Raw genomic sequence first — 22,775 nt, 5'->3', positions numbered from 1 at the left:
GAGCAGCGTAGGCTATTCGCGCACTCGAGAAATCAATCAGCTGCGTAACTGTTTTTTAGACACGACGCAGGCAGCCACTGCCGAGCGTGAGTAGATAGTCGGCTGCTTCCGGAAGTACAAAATTTTCATCGATATGCGCAAGCAGATTTTCGCTTACGTCAGCCTGGTTATTAGAGTGCGTCAATAAATGCACACAGCAACAGCATGCAGGAGCACACTGATGGAAACATGCTTCTTCATTGACGTCAGCTTCCTGGAACGTTTGGTGTTTCAACATCTGCAGCGTTTGGCTGAGATTTTCACAGCTGCGCATGTTTCCCAGAGGCTGCATAGTTCTGTTATTGTTGTTTTTTTGCCTAGCCCGATGCGTGCTAAGAATTCCTTTACGAAACCCTTTGTGGCAAAAAAAAGAATTCCGAGTAATGCACAATGGCATGCTTAATAATCATGTCGTGAGTTTAGCACGGAAAACCGCCTGCCGCGGAGGTTCGACGGCTATGGTGCTGCTGTGCTAAGCACGCGGCCGGGGCACGAGATGCCGGCAGCGGCGGCCGCATTTCCTGGAAGGCGAAATGCAAAAATGCCCGTGTCCCTTATATTAGACCCAAGATAAAGATCTCCTAGTGGAAGAAATTATTCCGGAGTCCCCCATTACGGCGTGCGTCATGATCAAATCATGGTTTTCGCACGTAAACTCGAGGACTCACTCATCCAGCACCTAAAATCCTAGATTTTTTTTTTACTTCTTAGAAGCACAGCTCGATTTCTAGTGAAGACGTCTGTTTTATGTTGTTGCATTAGGAATTTCAGTTACCTTAAATTATACATATATCAGATACCTGAAAAGCTATCTGAAATTTCATACATTTCTCCGCGCATGAAGCACTTTCTGGTGTCCTCGCGCCCATGTAACGTTTTCGAGAAATTTTAAGGTTTTGCATTTGTTTTGAAGTTATCGGTGTAATATATCCACCGCCATTCGCATACATGCCATACACAAATGCGTATGTATAGAGAGCATACAGATATATCGTGTTCTCCCTGTTTCGCCAAATGCCAATGGCGTTCATTGTTGTCGGAGATCGGAGCTATTAGGCGGCGATTAGAACCGCGATTATAACGTTGCGTGTCACTTCGGCACGTAATTTACTGCTCTGATAGCAATTAGTCCGTTCACAGCAACTGTGAGGCATTTCCCCTAACCTACCACTAAATTTAACCAGGTAATGACAAAATACTCACAGAGCACACCATAAAAAGCTGCTATGAGCCTTATACAACACATAATGATCAGAAATAAATGAGGGTGACGTCAATAATTTTAACACGGCTAATTAAGCAAGAAACGGTACCGTTTCTCCACATGTTACACCTACGATTCCCCCATACCCACTAAACGTGAGCTCGTTGTAATATATAGTTTTTTCAGGAACACTGGAAGAACGGCGTGAAATGCCAGCATAGCCCAAATGCAGCACAGGGTGGAAGCCATTTTTTACAAAGGCGGTAACGCACTCACATACAGGTCACATAGATTATACATATTTTCCTAACCTTTTACCCATTTTTACATAATTTGGTAGCTGTGCATTTGTAGGTCTGCCACGTCAACGGGAAGAATGACGTGCCACTCGTAGAACACACTCATAACGTTTCGGAGCACTTTCGCGCATGAAGAAGTATATCTTTGAACAGTGACCTTTCGCAGGCGTGTGTTTGTGTTGACATATTGGAGCTACTGCGTTGGGGACTTGGTTTGAAGGATGAGCAACGCAAATGTGCAGAGAAAATGTTAACATGATCGTTTACAGTGACGTTAGATGTGAGGCTGTGAAGGTACGGCGTGAAAGTCAGCAAGTAATCGCGGATAAAAACATTTTAGCTGCTTCCTCATGTCAGAAATTTAAGCGAGCATTACGGTCGTAGACATAATAAGTGCATTTAAAGTGCACATTGAAACCATATGCAAAAAGGATAGGTTCGTCTTAAACACTATCCGTACAATAAGTATAGACCCCTTCCACGTAACCGATGGTCCGTTTCCGCAGTGGTCAGACTTGCACGAGTCCATGTTGTGACAACTATGACGCTGTTGAGTCTCGTACACAGATGGAGACATGGGGTGGCTGTAGACACATGTCTCAAACGTGGTTTGTACCAAGTTACTGGCCAGCTGTACCAGCCGTCTCGTGCTTCTATCACTCCTCAGTGACGTCACTTACATGCTATCCCCCCTCAAATCCACTGGTCACCGCTATCGCACCCGTGTGAAGCGACCACCAGAGAAGATCCGAATGACTGATACTTTGGGCATAGTATACCTACCAGAAATGCATATTTACTTCTTTACGTTTGTCCAGTAGAAATAACTTGCACTTACGAATTGAGTTAAAGAAATGATAAATGAATAAAAGTGAAATGAAATATATAGATATATATGTATATATATATATATATATAAATATATGTGTGTGTTTGTGTGTGTGTGTGTGCGTGCTTAAAAAGGAACAATCGAGGGCCCGATTTTTATTAATCAGATCATAAAAAGCCAGCGAACAATTACATCAAGGAATACATAGCGCGAATCACCTGTGCTTACTAAATCTGTTGAATACATAATAAATACCTGGAAATGAAAGTGGAATGTGTACATATATATATATATATATATATATATATATATATATATATATATATATATATATATATATATATACACTACTATGTACCACAATTGTCCGGTCACAAAAGACGGCGAGGACACGCCCAACACGACGGCGGTGCGCGAGCAGTGGAACCGGCGCAATCGGCCTTCTTGCTGATTGAGCGGGTTCGGCTACAAATATAATTTGTGGGCACCTGGCACCAGCGTCTGTCTAGCTTTTCTTCGCCCGCAAAGTGTCGACTCCAGACTTCGCGCCGTCGCTTTCAGCTGTGGGTGGCTCAGCCTCTTCGCTGGGTCTACCGCCGCGAGGCGTTCAAGTTCCTCTGTCTTCGCAGTCTACCTTCTATCCCGTCAGCCTTAGCCTCGTATAATCAAGTACTGCCGTCAGCATCATTAAACCACGATCCCGAGGTCTGAGCTCTCAAGCTCCCGGAGTTCTGGTCGCTGGCCTCGAAACTTTGGTTCTTTACCATCGAATACTTTTTCTGTAGTCGCCGCCTCAGTTCGAGGTTGACCATGTTCGACCACTTCCTTGCAGCACTTCCACCTACTGCTGCTGCGATTGCTCGCGATGTTCTACTCTGTTCGTCCGTCGACCGCCCCTATGACCATGTTAAGGCGATGCTCATCCAGCGCACCACTAAAGTGAAGTGGCATCCATTACAGCAACTTAATTTGAAGCAGGGAAACCGTGACGGCGCACTTGGGACTATGTTGTAAAGAAGCAAGTACTGTATTGCTTCGGAAGGTGACCTCTTTGGGCATGTGTTATAAGTGGCACTGAAAAATAATTGCTCAGAACTGGTGTAAGACGTGACTTTTTAACGCCCCTTCATCATGTTATCCTATTTTTAATTAAACAGCTTGCCACAAAGAAATAGATGAAAAAATCTGATTTGTTTTGCCTCTTTTCTGGACTTCAAGAAATAAAGGTAAAAGGCAATACCAGTTCCACCTTTGGATCTTTCTTTGAGGGCGACTGAGACGCCTTACATGCTTTTTGTTTGTTTTATTTTAAATAAGGTCCTAAGTAGTTCTTTTCTCTTCTTCCGAGAGCTCTCTGTTTTCTTTTCTCTTTTTGCTCTCTTGCGCGAAGTTTTTTAAAGATTGGTTGAATGTTTTTGTAACTTTATTTTATGATACGCGAAGGTTAAACCTATCCCGAGTTCGCCATGACCGAGAACAACATTTTAGCGTCCACAGATGCTGACGCTTGTCGCATCAGGCTAGTTAGGTAGCGAAAACTCTCCAGCCAACCTACACGAGGATGCATTGTAAGATGCGACGATCAGCGAATGCCACCGTATATTTTTCAGAGGTTGCTTGCAGGCGCTTGAATAGCGGCACGTGTGCAGGCATCTATTTCTATTTTGCGGGCTTTCGTTCTTTCTAAAAAAAAATAGAAACAACCAGGCACACTTCAACAAGAAGCGATTGCTTGATTGGGAAGTTATTTAGGGTGCCATATAACATTGTAACTGCCATGTTTGCTATTCAAGCAATCATTAAAAAGTTCACAGATAAATACAATTATTCAATCAATATTTTGCGATGAAAAGAATAGTGGCTCTAAGTACGCACGACTGCCACTACGATGCAGTCGGTACGATTGGTTTTTAACTCTTGGTCCAAGTTAACTGGAACATCCGGTATGTGCAAGCTGCTCAGCTGCTAATTTTTACCACCAAGCAAGAACTGCAATAAAATTTACCACGGCTTACGGGTCAAATATAGTGTTATAATAGTCAAATAACACTGTTTTTTTGCGCCCGAGGCCCAACCCAATAAATGATTCCGTGCCAATTACTACGCATTTTGTTCAGCTAGGAAGGCACAAACATGAACGGAATCTTCCGCAGGATTTCTTTTTCTGTAACTGGATTGCACGTACGCCCGAGAAGATTTGCGCTGGTAGAGTGTAGGTTATGGCGTAGCGGTTGGGATTTCTATAGAAGTAAGGAATATGTTGGCAAGTGCTTTTTTCGCCGCATGCATTCTTGCCGTGCTTGCATGCGATGCTGCCGAGAGAATGAGCAGGATAAATACGTGCACGAAGGGCTAAACGTTGAAAAAGCACAACACAACACAAGTTCTTATTCAGAGCATGCACGGGCTTTTCTCCGAACAGGAAAGTGCAGCAGAAGTCTCACCGCAGGAGAGGTCTTTGTTTATTTTTTAATTTCTCTTTCTTCGTAATGCGGCTATTGCGGCCAAGAACCGTATCTGTGACATTTACCTAGGAACGCTGCTCGGTTCGAATGGATGAGTTCGGTGCAGCAACAATAATAGCCAGAATGGCGAATTGACCACTTGGCACCCGACAATATGCTCAGCGTGCCAGTGGCACCTACTACTCAAAAGTACATTCCCTTGACCTTGACACGAACATGAACTTCAATCCCCATCCACTACACAGAGACGTGGGGTTCACGCACGAGTAAGATAACTTCTCTGCCATTCTCGGCGCCAGCTTTATCATGTATGGCTTCCAATATTTCCATCTGGTTCTATATTTCGTAGCATAGGATAGCCACAACCTCAGAACTACACTCTGCTTATCTTTGTCGCTGTTATTGTACTTTATACCTTTTCACTATAGAAAGTCAAGGAAGAGCCACATGAATTTGCTGCACCGAGCAGCTTGACGGGAGTGGCTGGCCCTTGGTTTTACTGCAACAAATGGAAAATGATGTTCGGCGCGAAGTGTTTCCCGCAATTCCTTATAAACGTATTCTGCATGCACACGACACCATTACACCTGAAAGGAGCAGCGAGGTATTCGGCGAACTGCCGATATTACACAGCTCAAGTGTATAAGGTATAGATTTCATTAATTAATACATTTAATGAAACACTATTACTTCAACGTTTCATGTTTACAAGACACTTTAAGGTATTGTAACTGAACCACAGGTGTGGCATGCGACGGGCTTAACGTGATTCTACACTTCAACTGATGACGTCGTTGTGCTTTCTCAATGCACTTTATACATTCAATCCCTTCATGTTTACCGAATTTTCTCACGTGAGGAGGATTTATTCCAAGTATATATGATGGTTTCGACACCATTCTGCTACGGCAAATTCCAATGACTGAAATTCAAGCCAACATATTCTATTCATTGCAACGTTGTTTTATGTCCACGTGAGGTCTCTTACTTGCAAGTTTATTTATTAGATATAATAGAAGCACGTGGCTAAAAAGTAATAAGTGAAATTGCATTTTCTCCTCTTGCGTCTTGGTGTCGCAAATTATTGCACTAAATATTTTACAGCTCTGTCAAGGTCTGCAAATACATTTTTAGATTAACTGCAGTCATACAAGAACACAGAAGCCTCCATACATCCTAAGCTTGAACTTACTATGACAATGCTGGGGAAGGTAAAGCCGAAAAATCACAAACAGTAAGAAGACTGAAGACATACAGAGTGCTCTGTATGTCCTCATTCTTTTGACTATCCGTGTTTCTTGCGCTTCACCTGCATTGAAATGTCGCTGGACCAACAACCTCAGAGAACACCCTAGTTCAGTGTATTACTCGAGGATATTATGTTATTAAATGACATGAGTGGGATATCTCTGCCGACACTTTAAGCGAAGACAAATCCAGAAACACGTCATAATATGTAAATACGTAACATCCACGATCTCAGCAATAGACTCATATCTGATGTTAAAAGATAGCGGACATGGCCTTCCAACAGCAAGCACAAACGGAATTGGGCTGTGCCAAAGCAATAATTTATTTAGTAATTGCATTGGAGCTAACGTTCGCGTCCGTACGGTTGACATTTCCACGAGTACTGGTTTATCTTTGCCGGTTACGCTCTTTCACGAGCTAACAAATGTTCAGGCATATGCCACAGCGTAAGGCACACCGTTCGGTATTCGAAGCTTCTTCAATATTTTCACTGTGGTTTTTTTCCTAGAAGCATAGAAGCACCTAGCACCTAGCACCTAGCACCTTTCATAGAAGCACGTAGCAACAATAACCGGCTCTTACTGACGGTATATACACACACACACACACACACACACACACACACACACACACACACACACACACACACACACACACACACACTTTATATATATATATATATATATATATATATATATATATATATATATATATATATATATATATATATATTTCATTTAGCATATGTTCTAAGTTGGGTACGCACGTAATTCATGGAGAAATGAGCATACGCCCTGAAATACATTGCGGCATGCGAAAAATGCCAGCGCCGAAAAACACCATTGATGCTCCCTGCCGGGTGCCTTCAACCGCTCGACATTCCTTCGGAGCCGTTCTTTCGCGTTGGCTTGGACTTACTTGGCCCATTCCCGCTATCCACGTCTAGCAACAAGTGGGTCGCTGTGGCAACAGATTACGCCACGCGCTACGCCATCACCAGAGCGTTTCCAACAAGCTGCGCCACAGATGTCACCGATTTTATTTTACGCGACGTGATTCTGCAGCATAGTGCTCCACGCCAGCTGCTCACAGACCGTGGTCGGACATTTTTTTGTCAAGTCATAGCCGACGTCCTGCAGTCCTGCTCCACCAAGCACAAGCTGACTACGTCTTACCATCCACAGACTAATGGTCTCACTGAGCGTCTGAATCGCACCTTAAAAGACATGCTTGCAAAACACGTCTCGTCCGACCATATTGATTGGCACCTTGCCCTACCTTATGTAACTTTTGCCTATAATTCTTCGCGTCACGACATTGCCGGTTCGCGTAACAATATGGACGGCTCGTTTCGAGGACGCCTCTAGATCTGCTAACTCGATTCAGACAAGAACATTTCTTTTTGTTGTGGCACAGTCACACCATGTTTTCATTCCATTAAAACTGAGTAGTGCGTATTGTAGCACACTTATCTCCTTCAACGCACAAAGCAAACCCTGCATATATCTTGACTTGCTTGTGAGACACGCCGTTCCTTTTAACTGTTTCATTACAGTCCTCATGGTATAGTGAACCGTATGCCTGAAAGCAGCCGTTCTTACCGGGTGCCCCAGTTATCTCGGAACAACATAAAAAAAAAAAAAAAAAAACAGGAGCTTCAGAGAAATCGTACTGACGGCACAGTAGCCGTATGTACTTACAGCCACTATTTTTTCATCACGGTATATTAATTAATAATTGCTTTTAATTAGTGAGCTTTTTAATTATCACATGAATTGCAGATATATCAATTACAATGTTGTAGGGCACCTCAAATAACCTCTGAATCAAGGATTTCTTTCGTGCTCAGCTTTGCCTCGCTGGTTTTTCCGAGAAAGAACAAAAGCGCGCGAAACATTCAACATACGAAATTGAAACGCGCTCGCGCATAACAACTCAAGCGTTCTCAAGCAAATGGCCACGGATCCTTGCTTTACTAGCGGCGCCACCTCGATACAGGGCTTCACGCTGTGCTATGGTCGCGTCATCATGAGAAAACGCAGCTGACACATGGATAAGCGTGGCAGAGCCGTAGGTTGGGGAGGGGGTGAGGGGGTCTTAAAAAAATTAAATTATGGGGTTTTACGTGCCAAAACCACTTTCTCATTATGAGGCCCGCCGTAGTGGTGGGCTCCGGAAATTTCGACCACCTGGGGATCTTTAACGTGCACCTAAATCTAAGTACACGTGGTGTTTCCGCATTTCGCCCCCATCGAAATGCGGCCGCCGCGGCCGGGATTCGATCCCGCGACCTCGTGCTCAGCAGCCCAACACCATAGCCACTGAGCAACCACGGCGGGTAGGGGGGTTTTCGAAGCAGGGAAACCGTGAAGGCGCATTTGGAACAGTGTCGTAAATAAGCAAGCATTTTATTGCTTCGAACGATGACCTGTTTGAGCACGTGGTATAAGTGGCACTGAAAAAAATTGTTCAACACTGGTGTAAATCGTGATGGTTTAACGCACCTTCATCATGTCACCTTATCTTTACTTAAAAAAAGCTTGCGACAATGAAATAGGTAAGAAAAACTGATTTGCTTTGCCGCTTTTCCGGAGTTCAAGAGATAAATGGTAAATGGCTAAAGCAGTTGCACCTTTGGATGTTTCTTTGTGGGCGGTTGAGACGCCTGAGGTGCTTTTGGTTTATTTTTTGTTGAAATGTTCTACTGAGTAGCTCTTTTCTGTAGTTCTGAGAACTCCCTTTTTTGTTTGTTCATGCTGTTTCGCCCACTGTTCTTTTTTAAAGATTGGTTGAATTTCTTTTGTACTTTATTTCATGATAGGCGAAGGTTAATTAAAGCTATTTCGAGTGCCTCATGATCGAGCACAACATTCTTGCGTCCACAGATGCTGACACTTGTCGCATCACGCTAGTTAGGTCGCGAAACCTCTCCAGCCATCCTACACGACGAAGCCTTCTGCGATGTGACGATAAACGAACGTAGCGGTATATCTTTGGAAGGCTGCTTGGAGGCGTTAGAAAAGCGGCGGGCGAGTGCGCGTCTATGTCATATTTGGCGCATTTCGCGAGCTTTTTGTGTCTTGGAAAAAACAACCGGACACACTTCAGCGCAAAATAAATCCTGTATTCAGAGGTTATTTAAGGTACCCAGTACCTTTGTAGTTTACATGCTTGCGATTCAAGAAATACATAAAAAGATTATTTATAAAAAAACAATAATACTTCGTGGTGAAAGGAAAATACTGGCTGTAAGTGCAAACAACTGCCTCTACTGTGCAGTCGGTGTGATTTCTTTAGAGCTCTCGGTATTTTTTTAATTAGTGTCCAAATAACTGGGACACTCGGTATACACAAGCCGCTCAGTTAAGCTGACGTTGAGCTGGGAACGGCATTACGTGCAGGCTTGTAATGCGCGTGTAACAAAACCATAACCAGTTTTTCCTCGAAATCAGACTCGAGAATAATTTTATTTTGCTTACTGCCTTAGAAATAAGCCGAAAGACACGTCTATCCTTTTTTTATTATTACACACAATGTGGCGTTTTGCGTGGCCTTAGAACGATGTATATTTATGAGGCACCTAGCATTTGAGTTTTCACCATACAGGTTTCTTTAGCATGCATCTAAGTAAAAGCACACGAATGTTGTTCGAAATTGCCCCCATGGGATTCTGCGGCCTCAATTGAATCCGTGACCACTAATTTAGAAGCCCAATTCCATAGCCACTATCGCTTCTAATTTTTCTCGTGCGCCGCCGTTAATATATGTATATTTATATATTTATATATAATATATATATATTTATATATATATTTAATATTTATATACATATATATATATAAATATATATATATATATATATATATATATATATATATATATATATATATATATATATATATATATATATATATATATGTATATATATATATGCGGTGCAGTTGCAGTGGATCGGGCCTCATCATGGTCGCTCCGGTCGAAACTTTTGGCGATTCTGCTTGGCGGTGTCGATCGTACTGCTGCGCGCGCTGCTGTTAGCGATCAGACCACTAAAGTGGTGTGCCTAATTACATTTGATGTGTAATAATGTCTAAGGAATAAATTCCTCCCTTTTTATGGAGCGCTGTCTTGACGCGCGCATTTCGGCCCCAGTGCCGGCTTTCATTCTGCTGTTATTGTAGTTACTTTGGAGAACAAATATTTTGCTTGTTCTTCATGCAGCATTATGTCTCTCGTGTGTATTCTGGTGCATATATTTTTCCATCAGTAGGTCAGGCGAAAAGCATACGAAAAAACGCATCGCTCGTTACTTGCCGCTTTAAGAAATAAAACACATCTGGGCCTTCTAGCGCCCTGTTCCACTGTTCTCTGATTTTATCAAAATTAAATGCCGGAGTTTTACATGCCGAAACCACGATTTCATTATGAGGCGTGCCATATAGGGGCACCCCGGGTTAATTTTGGCCACTTGGAATTTTTTAATGCATGGTACGCGGGCGTTTTTGCATTTCACCCCACCAAAATGCCTGACAGAGGTCCCGAACAGGGGAACAGGGCGCTGGATGGGTCAGATATGGTTTATTCCTTAAAGCGGCAAGCAGCCAGAGCACTTGATTTTTTAGTATGGTTTTCGCATGACGTACTAATAGAAAAATATACGCGCAATAAAACATACGAGAGATAGACGCTGAATGAAGAACAAGCTAGGATATTTGTTCTCCGTGGTAACTACCATAACAGCAGAATGAAAGCCGACACTGGGGCCGAAATGTGCGTGCGAAGACTGCGTGACAGTAAAGGAAGTAGAGAAAGCAATTGATTCATGAGACATAAATACATGTCGTATGAAATTAGGAACGCCATTTTATTGGGCTGGTCGCAAACCGCAGTGCGCGAAGCAATAGGAACGACACCAGCGAGCAGAATCGCCAGCAGTTTTTAACGATGCGTCCTTGATGCGGCCAAATCCACTTCGACTGCAGCGCCGCCAGAGTAGTTTTCGCCATCGGGCGCCTCACTGCAAAGCACGAGCTGCTCCGGCCGCAGGTCCCACTCAAGCTTATTCTAGTACACTCTAGGCGTGCCACTCCGGAGGCGGAGGGCCTGTTTGTCAGGTGTTGGCGCTCGGGCCTTTAGTCACAACACCCAGATATCAACCGAGAACGTCGTTGTGCACAGTGAGCCGCAGGTGCTCAGCGAGCGAGCTAGTGACGGCCCCACGTGGTAGCCACGACACTTCCACTACGCTGCAGAGGCAGCTACCTGCGACTGTAATGGCTGACTACGTGCACGAATGCATGCACGATAATGCTGGTGTGTTCTCAGGTGCCCCAGTGTAGCCGTACTATGTGCTACAGATGAGCTTTGTCCTGGACAAGCTTGACCAACGCATAGTGGCAACATCCAAATTGAGCATTCCCACAGTAGCTCAATGAGAAGTAATGTTCTCCAAGGCGTCAAGTCAGGCGCCGCAAGAGTGGGCACGAAGTCGCAAGCCTGCCGCAAACCTCACCTTAAGAGGAAGCTTTAGCTGGGGTGCTCCTACATAAATGCATGTAGAAACAGAGTTTGTTTTTCTGGCAACTACTGCACCGAATTTGACGAGGTCTGTTGAACTTAGAAGGAAATCGTAAAATCTAGTGACTGTTGCTTTGAAATTCTTTAGGCGGTCAATTCTTTATTAAAAATTGAAAATAATCGCAAGTTTTCGGAAACCAAAACTATCACGTTTACAAATCCTTAACTGAGCGATTAAAATAATATCACCCTTATGTGAATTACATCCAATAATAATAGAATTGCATATAATCAAGCGGACAAAATTTATGTGTTGCAGATGAATCTCAAAAGATTTAGTAATATGGAAATACAGCTTTTGCAGAACCCTTGTACAAAACGTAACAAATTCACGTAAAGTATAAATTGACATGCTGAATTTGACCGCTTTCAGTGGTCTAATGGATGCCGTTGACAGGACAGCGATATCTGGTCCTGATGCAGAGCGATTAATTTGTAAACTTCGTGCTTCTATATATTTTCGTACTTCCAAATTTTGGAAAATTTCTTTACCAAAATTCAAGCCCTAAGTTGAAATTCCACTGCCAGCAGTCACTAGAACTTAACAATCTCTCTCAAATGCAGCAAATTTAATTCATATCGGTTCAAAAGTTATCTCAGAAGAGCGTTTCTGCGTTTTACATGTATTTGATTAGGCCGCGTCGGAGTTGGGACCAAGCTAAAGCATTCTCTGAAGTTTCGCGATATTCGAAGCTAGCTTAGTGTTTCAACACTAACAGAAATTAGCCACAGCCGAAGGCTACAACACATAGAAACAATGGCGTCAATGTTTCCTCTCTACGCGGGCGCTCGCCGCCGGCCGTTATCATACGATACTCGGCGATATCACGAGAGTTGTCGTTCCGGAAACAGGTAATTCCTATTAAATGTAGAAAAGCAAACTTTCGCTTGCTTCAGCATGTTTATTAAACTGCGTCAATAAATATACGCAGTAAGAGAGGAAAAAGCGCACTGATCCAAACACTCTTCTTCACTGACGTCAGCTATTGGCCAATAGCAACCTGAAAAGACTCAGGAGAAGGCTTATGTTGAAAAGAGAGTGCGTGAGAAAAGGTCGCTATGGTGCTGGCGCTGCTAGTGCCGCGCAGTGCGTCATAAGTTGGCTGATATGTTCAGAGCAGCGTAGGCTATTCGCGCACTCGTTGCACTTTCACAAAGTGCAACGAGTGCGCATTTCGCGTAGTTAAGACTGGGTAAGCGTTCATAACTGATTGAAATATTGAGACCGCGGGGCTACCTACGAAATCAATCAGCTGCGTAACTGTTTTTTAGACACGACGCAGGCAGCCACTGCCGAGCGTGAGTAGATAGTCGGCTGCTTCCGGAAGTACAAAATTTTCCTCGATATGCGCTAGCAGATTTTCGCTTACGTCAGCCTGGTTATTAGAGTGCGTCAATAAATGCACACAGCAACAGCATGCAGGAGCACACTGATGGAAACATGCTTCTTCATTGACGTCAGCTTCCTGGAACGTTTGGTGTTTCAACATCTGCAGCGTTTGGCTGAGATTTTCACAGTTGCGCATGTTTCCCAGAGGCTGCATAGTTATGTTGTTGTTGTTTTTTTGCCTAGCCCGATGCTTGCTAAGAATTCCTTTACGAAACCCTTTGTGGCAAAAAAAAGAATTCCGAGTAATGCACAATGGCATGCTTAATAATCATGTCGTGAGTTTAGCACGGAAAACCGCCTGCCGCGGAGGTTCGACGGCTATGGTGCTGCTGTGCTAAGCACGCGGCCGGGGCACGAGATGCCGGCAGCGGCGGCCCGTGTCCTGTATATTAGACCCAAGGTAAAGATCTCCTGGTGGTAGAAATTATTCCGGAGTCCCCCATTACGGCGCACGTCATTATCAAATCATGGTTTTCGCACGTAAACTCGAGGACTCACTCATCCAGCACCTAAAATCTTTAGATTTTTTTACTTCTTAAAAGCACTACTTGATTTCTAGTGAAGACGTCTCCTTTATGTTGTTGCATTAGGAATTTCAGTTACCTTAAATAATACATATATCAGATACCTGAAAAGCTATCTGAAATTTCATTCATTTCTCCGCGCATAAAGCACTTTTTGGTAGCCTCGCGCCCATGGAACGTTTTCGAGAAATTTTAAGGTTTTTGCATTTGTTTTAAGTTATCGGTGTAATATATCCACCGCCATTCGCATACATGCTATACACAAATGCGTATGTATAGAGAGCATACAGATATATCGTGTTCTCCCTGTTCCGCCAAATGCCAAAGGCGTTCATTGTTGTCGGAGATCGGAGCTATTATGCTGCAGTTTTTAGAACCGCGATTATAACGTTGCGTGTCACTTCGGCACGTAATTTACTGCTCTGATAGCAATTAGTCCGTTCACAGCAACTGTGAGACATTTCCCCTAACCTACCACTAAATTTAACCAGGTAATCACAATATACTCACAGAGCGCACCATAAAAAGCTGCTATGAGCCTTATACAACGCATAAAGATCAGAAATAAATGAGGGTGACGTCATTTATTTTAACATGGCTAATTAAGCAAGAAATGGTACTGTTTCTCCACATGTTACACCTACGATTCCCCCATACCCACTAAACGTGAGTTCGTTGTAATATATAGTTTTTTCAGGAACACTGGAAGAATGGCGTGAAATGCCAGCATAGCCCAAATGCAGCACAGGCTGGAAGCCATTTTTTACAAAGGCGCTATCGCACTCACATACAGGTAACTTGTCACATAGATTATACATATTTTCCAAACCTTTTACCCATTTTTACATAATTTGGTAGCTGTGGATTTGTAGGTCTGCCACGTCAACGGGAAGAATGACGTGCCACTCGTAGAAAGCACTCATAACGTTTCGGAGCACTTTCGCGCATGAAGAAGTATATCTTTGAACAGTGACCTTTCGAAGGCGTCTGTTTGTGTTGACATATTGGAGCTACTGCGTTGGAGGCTTGGTTTGAAGGATGAGCAACGCAAATGTGCAGAGAAAATGTGAACATGATCGTTTACTGTGACGTTTGATATGAGGCTGCGAAGGTGCGGCATGAAAGTCAGCAAGTAATCCCGGATAAATACCTTTTAGCTGCTTCCTCATGTCAGAAATTTAAGCGAACATTACGGTCGTAGACCTAATAAGTGCATTTAAACTGCAGTTTGAAACCATATGCAAAAAGGATAGGTTCGTCTTAAACACTATCCCTACAATAAGTATAGACCCCTTCCATGTAACCGATGGTCCGTTTCCGCAGTGGTCAGACTTGCACGAGTCCATGTTGTGACAACTATGGCGCTGTTGAGTGTCGTACACAGATGGAGACATGGGGTGGCTGTAGACTCATGTCACAAACGTGGTTTGTACCAAGTTACTGGCCAGCTGTACCAGCCGTCTCGTGCTTCTGTCACTCCTCAGTGACGTCACTTACATGCTATCCCCCCTCAAATCCACTGGTCACCGCTATCGCACCCGTGTGAAGCGTTACCACCAGAGAAGATCCGAATGACTGATACTTTGGGCATAGTAGACCTACCAGAAATGCATATTTACTTCCTTACGTTTGTCCAGTTGAAATAACTTGCACTTACGAATTGAGTTAAAGAAATGATAAATTAATAAAAGTGAAATGAAATATATATGTGTGTGTATGTGTGTGTGTGTGTGTGTGTGCGTGCGTGTTTGAAAGGGAACAATCGGGGGCCCGATTTTTATTAATCAGATCATAAAAAGCCAGCGAACAATTACATCAAGGAATACATAGCGCGAAGAACCTGTGCTTACTAATTCTGTTCAATATATAATAAATACCTGGGAATGAAAGTGGAATGTATGTATATGTATATATATATATATATATATATATATATATATATATATATATATATATATAAATATACATGTATACATATATATATATATATATATATATATATATATATATATATATATATAAATATACATGTATACATATATATATATATATATATATATATATACATGTATATATATATATATATATATATATATATATATATATATATATATATATATATATACACTACTCTGTACCACAATTGTCCGGTCAGAAAAGACGACGAGGACACGCCCAACAAGACGGAGGTGCGCGAGCAGTGGAACCGGCGCAATCAGCCTTCTTGCTGATTGAGTGGGTTCGGCTACAAATATAATTTGTGGACACCTGGCACCAGCGTCTGTGTAGCTTTTCCTCGCCCGCAAAGTGGGTGGCTCAGCCTCTTCGCTGGGTCTACCGCCGCGAGGCGTTCAAGTTCCTCTGTCTTCGCAGTCCACCTTCTATCCCGTCAGCCATTGCCTCGTATAACCAAGTACTGCCGTCAGCACCATTAAACCACCATCCCGAGGTCTGTGCCCTCAAGCTCCCGGAGTTCTGGTCGCTGGCCTCGAAACTTTGGTTCTTTACCATCGAATACTTTTTCTGTAGTCGCCGCCTCAGTTCGAGGTTGACCATGTTCGACCACGGCCTTGCAGCACTTCCATCTACTGCAGCTGCGATTGCTCGCGATGTTCTACTCTGTTCGTCCGTCGACCGCCCCTATGACCATGTTAAAGTGATGCTCATCCAGCGCACCACTAAAGTGAAGTGGCATCCATTACAGCAACTTAATTTGAAGCAGGGAAACCGTGACGGCGCACTTGAGACTATGTTGTAAAGAAGCAAGTTCTGTATTGCTTCGGACGGTGACCTCTTTGGGCATGTGTTATAAGTGGCACTGAAAAATAATTGTTCAGAGCTGGTCTAAGACGTGACTTTTTAACGCCCCTTCATCATGTTACCCTATTTTCAATTAAACAGCTTGCCACAAAAAATTAGATTAAAAAATCTGATTTGTTTTGCCTCTTTTCTGGACTTCAAGAAATAAGGGTAAATGGCAATGCCAGTTCCACCTTTGGATCTTTCTTTGAGGGCGACTGAGACGCCTTACATGCTTTTTGTTTGTTTTATTTTAAATAAGGTCCTAAGTAGCTCTTTTCTGTTCTTCCGAGAGCTCTCTGTATTCTTTTTGCTTTTTGCTCTTTTGCGCGCAGTTTTGTAAAGATTGGTTGAATGTTTTTGTAACATTATTTTATGATACGCGAAGGTTAAACCTATCCCGAGTTCGCCATGACCGAGAACAACATTTTAGCGTCCACAGATGCTACACGCTTGTCGCATCAGGCTAGTTAGGTAGCGAAAACTCTCCAGCCAACCTACACGACGAAGCATTGTAAGATGCGACGATCAGCGAATGCCACCGTATATTTTTCAGAGGTTGCTTGCAGGCGCTTGAATAGCGGCGCGTGTGCAGGCATCTATTTCTATTTTGCGGGCTTTCGTTCTTTCTAAAAAAAATAGAAATAAACAGGCACACTTCAACAAGAAGCGATTGCTTGATTGGGAAGTTATTTAGGGTGCCATATAACATTGTAACTGCCATGTTTGCTATTCAAGCAATCATTAAAAAGTTCACAGATAAATACAGTTATTCAATTAATATTTTGCGATGAAAAAAATAGTGGCTCTAAGTAGGCACGACTGCCACTACGATGCAGTCGGTACGATTGGTTTTTAACTCTTGGTCCAAGTTAACTGGAACATCCGGTATGTGCAAGCTGCTCAGCTGCTAATTTCTACCACCAAGCAAGAACTGCAAAAAAATTTACCACGGCTTACGGGTCAAATATAGTGTTATAATAGTCAAATAACACTGTTTTTTGCGCCCGAGGCCCAACCCAATAAATGATTCCGTGCCAATTACTACGTATTTTGTTCAGCTAGGAAGGCACAAACATGAACGGAATCTTCCGCAGGATTTCATTTTCTGTAACTGGATTGCACGTGCGCCCGACAAGATTTGCCCTGGTAGCGTGTAGGTTATGGCGTAGCGGTTGTGATTTCTATAGAAGTAAGGAATATGTTGGCAAGTGCTTCTTTCGCCGCATGCATTCTTGCCGTGCTTGCATGCGATGCTGCCGAGAGAATGAGCAGGATAAATACGTGCACGAAGGGCTAAACGTTGAAAAAGCACAACACAACACAAGTTCTTATTCAGAGCATGCACGGGCTTTTCTCCGAAGAGGAAAGTGCAGCACAAGTCTCACCGCAGGAGCGGTCTTTGTTTATTATTTAATTTCTCTTTCTTCGTAATGCGGCTATTGCGGCCAAGAACCGTATCTGTGAAATTTACCTAGGAACGGTGCTTGGTTCGAATGGATGAGTTCGGTGCAGCAACAATAATAGCCAGAATGGCGAATTGACCACTTAGCACCCGACAATATGCTCAGCGCGCCAGTGGCACCTAGTACTCAAAAGTACATTCCCTTGACCTTGACACGAAAATGAAATTCAATCCCCATACACTACAGAGAGACGTGGGGTTCACGCACGAGTAAGATAACTTATCTACCATTCTCGGCGCCAGCTTTATCATGTATGGCTTCCATTATTTCCATCTGGTTCTATATTTCGTAGCATAGGATAGCCACAACCTCAGAACTACACTCTGCTTATCTTTGTCGCTGTTATTGTACTTTATACTTTTTCACTATAGAAAGTCAAGGAACAGCCACATGAAATTGCTGCACCGAGCAGCTTGACGGGAGTGGCTGGCCCTTGGTTTTACTGCAACAACTGGAAAATGATGTTCGGCGCGAACTGTTTCCCGCAATTCCTTATAAACGTATTCTGCATGCACACGACACCATTACACCTGAAAGGAGCAGCGAGGTATTCTGCGAACTTCCGATATTACACAGCTCCAGTGTATAACGTATAGATTTCATTAATTATTACATTTAACGAAACACTATTACTTCAACGTTTCATGTTTACAAGACACTTTAAGGTATTGTAACTGAACCACAGGTGTGGCATGCGGCGTGCTTAACGTGATTCTACACTTCAACTGATGACGTCGTTGTGCTTTCTCAATGCACTTTGTACATTCAATTCCTTCATGTTTACCGAATTTTCTCATGTGAGGAGGATTTATTCCAAGTATATATGATGGTTTCGACACCATTCTGCTACGGCAAATTCCAATGACTGAAATTAAAGCCAACATATTCTATTCATTGCAACGTTGTTTGATGTCCACCTGAGGTCTCTTACGTGCAAGTTTATTTATTAGATATAATAGAAGCACGTGGCCAAAAAGTAATAAGTGAAATTGCATTTTCTCTTCTTGCGTCTTGGTGTCGCAAATTATTGCACTAAATATTTTACAGCTCTGTCAAGGTCTGCAAATACATTTTTTGATTAACTGCAGTCATACAAGAACATAGAAGCCTCCATACATCCTAAGCTTGAACTTACTATGACAATGCTGGGGAAGGTAAAGCAGAAAAATCACAGACAGTAAGAAGACTGAGGACATGCAGAGTGCTTTGTATGTCCTCATTCTTTTGACTATCCGTGTTTCTTGCGCTTTACCTGCATTGAAATGTCGCTGGACCAACAACCTCAGAGAAGACCCTAGTTCAGTGTATTACTCGAGGATATTATGTTATTAATTGACATGAGTGGTATGTCTCTGCCGACAAATTAAGCGAAGACAAATCCAGAAACACGTCATTATATGTAAATACGCAACATCCACGATCTCAGCAATACACTCATATCTGATGTGAAAAGATGGCGGACATGGTCTTCCAACACCAAGAAAAAACGGAATTGGGCTTTCCCAAAGCAATAATTTATTTAGTAATTGCATTAGAGCTAACGTTCGCATCCGTATGGTTGACATTTTCACGAGTACTGGTTTACCTTTGCCGGTTACGCTCTTTCACGAGCTAACAAATGTTCAGGCATATCCCCCAGCGTAAGACACACCCTTCGGTATTCGAAGCTTCTTGAATATTATCACTGTGGTTTTTTCCTGTTTATGTTGTCGCCCAGCCTGGCGTAACCTTACTCTGTGCGCGACGAGTAAGGGTTGCGCACGCTGTAGAACTCACGCGAGGCAGAGCGATTAGGCTGGAAGGTTCAATGACTGAAGAAAAAGTTTCCGATGCCTCTGAACCCCTCTTTAGGTTTTCGACGATCGACGATTGTGCTCGAGGCCATTATGGTAGTCAGTGCTACTTTTGTTGCTTGGCACACGTTCGCCAAGTAAACAGCCACTGTAGTTTGTCATGACCACTACCATGTGAGAATATTTATGCATTGTAACAAGGTGAGAGGTATGGCAGAGGAATACACTGCCATATCGACATTTTCAGCCGATGAAACCTTGTGTGCCTCTGCAAAGCCCTCAATAGACACGTGCATTGCCTGCCATATTAACTTGTTTGTCTTTGGTGTGCAAACAATTGAAAAATTTTTTTCGGCAAATATATTTTGGCTTTGGCGTCAAACGTTTCTGCTGTCACCAACCTCGTGCGTCATTGGCAAAATTCAAGATAGCATTTCCTGTTTTCTAATCATGTTTAAACTCCAGGACATGTCTTCTGCGGCGAAGTTTATTTGTTGGTCCCGAAAGCCTTATGTTATTAAATAGCAAAGGCTAAAAATGTTCTCTGCACTTTCTTTCTCGGGTGATGAATTAATGTATGTCGCTTTCCGCGCCTGTATCTAAGGGTGGATGGAATTTTTGTTTATGTATTTGACTTTCAAAAGATAATACAAATACGCCTCACCCAAAAGCACCATCTCGCCATCCAATATTTTGCTGACGTTACACCAAATTTTGGCCAATAAAAAAAAAATTGTTCAAGAGGTGGGATCGCGTTGCTCATTTCTTTTTTGAATATCAGTTATATGGAAAATAAAGCAATATTCTGCGGATTATCAAGGTTATAAGCATGCTATGCTTAAGCTAGCTATGTTAGACTAGCATAGAGCGCCGTCTTTCTTCCCATCAATGTAATGACGGTTCTTTTGTAATTCCTGCCACATTCGGAGAGACCCATTGATCGCTGTGATTGTGCAAGATCGCACGAGTGGGCTGTCTTTCCTCACATGTGACGTGTTTTCTTGCCAACGCCACAAACCTGGAGCATCGTATCCGACTAAATCTTGTTTTATAGGCTTGACGCGAACGTTCAAGCCGCTTTGGTCGGCATTTAAGCGCAGGTCCCCACTTAAGGCATGGGCGTAGGTTTTGGTTTGAAAGCATTACGCGTCTTGGGAATGCTGTCTGGGTGTATATCGAAAAGTTAGAAAACCCGGTTCCATATTTTCGTTTTTTCTGAAAGCATTATGTTTGCCGTTCAATAATCGCGCAGCCACGACTACAAATCTTCCATATTTGAGCCGGCGCTATAACGTAGAGCTTTTCGAAACTATTCTATTCCAATTCTCCAACCAGCCTTCCACGATTGGTCGAAAAATGTCCGTCACGTCCGGCGACGTCAGGAAAACCGTGAAGACCTGTTATGATATCTGTACACGGATTATGCATGATTACACATAATAAAATAAAAATAATAATTTCTCATTCGAGGCCTTTTTCGTCATTAGCGATAAAAACTTCCCGGACCTCGCCCTTTTTGCCTTTCTGTCACGCGATGTCACAAAACTGCGCAAACTCACCGCGTCAAAGTGAGCTGTACGCTTTAAAGGCGTGCACCTCACTGAGTAGGCGCTTGTATGCGCTTGGTTCGACGAAGCTGCATGAGAGAGCCATCTGCTCCTATTATTATAGCCTGACTTCATATGCAGACAGACCAAACCTGTATTCGTTTAGGCATGTACTGTAGGTTTGAGCGATATGGGGGCTTGCAAGATATTGTGCATTAATAAAGGTATTCCTGAATTTTCCTTCCAGTTTTCGAAGAAATTGGGTTAGCTGTATCGGGCATAAAGCTGCACTGGGGTGTAAAACGTCTTGTGTGTAGTGCTATGGGTGTACTTGAGCTAGGGTACAGAAAATAAATTACCTGTATAAACAAGTGATATTTGTCACAGCAAGTGCGGTTCGTATGATGGAATTTTGCAACCGTGCTGACTCCCTTTTCGTAGTGGGCCCAACTTCGTCAAGTATAGTGTGCGCAAATTGGCATCCCTCCGTCTCGCTGTCCGGGCACCTTCACATATTTCTGGACTCTACGTGTTAAACACGCGGTTGCCGTAACTACCCAAACAACAAATTTCTGCAACAATTTTCCCAATATAAGCCTTAAAGCTGCTGATGACCACATGTTTCACCTTGGTGGAGTATGCCTACTATAGTAGAGCACTCGCGCACAAACCCGACCACTACCACTTGGATCGATAAATGTACTGCCGAGCTATGGCTCTCTCAGCGACGAGGAAGAGACTAAGTGCAGCTCCCATTGTATCTTGCGTTTCGCGACAACGGCGCCACCAGAACGCGCCGCCCATGCGGGTTCGAGTAATAGCTTATTTCATACCGAGTAACTTTGGGCATTACGCATGCGTTGATCTGTAGGATTTCACTGCAGTGGACCAACGTAACACATATGGTTGAATTTTTAAACGTGATATTCCAAAGGCCATCCGTACTTTGACCACTTTCAGCAAGCAATGGCGAAAAGATACGTACGTGCATTTTTGCAAGTCTTTCGCAACTTTCATGCTGCGTTAGAGCAACCGCTTAATGCTGACCAAAGTTCTACTATAATGCAGCAAGTAAGGTGGGATCACGTGATTTTAATACGCATTTTTATAAAAGAGTGATGGTCTTGATATTGCTTACTTATGGTAATTTTGGTCGCCCTCGGATATATAATTTTTGGGCATGCTTTCCATTTTGTTCCGCTGGTGCACTGCAGTGAAGTACCACATAAAGAGAAAAGGGCAATGCCCGGAATTTCTAGAGATGTCTAAACAAAAATGCCAAAGTTGGGCGAATGAACAGTTTAGCTGTTATGATATAAGCCATAATGCTATCACATGCTTTGGTTACATCATGTTTTAATATGCGACCCCCAGGCTGACGATACTGAAATACCCCTCACGCTTACAGTTATGGCTACGGGCAATACACCCTATATTTCATCTAAAGAAGCGCATTACATCCGACAGATGAATTAGTGGAAGTAATAGCATGCTAGTGCTCAAGTGTTGCGCTGAAGAATTCTTGGACGGTGTACAACACATATGGGCGACATGTTGTCACGATGCAGCACGCGTGGAAACTGTGTTGCGAC

The sequence above is a fragment of the Dermacentor andersoni genome, chromosome 4 (assembly GCF_023375885.2).
Source record: "Dermacentor andersoni chromosome 4, qqDerAnde1_hic_scaffold, whole genome shotgun sequence".
Taxonomy (NCBI): Eukaryota; Metazoa; Arthropoda; class Arachnida; order Ixodida; family Ixodidae; genus Dermacentor; species Dermacentor andersoni.
Note: the sequence above shows the minus strand (reverse complement) of the source record.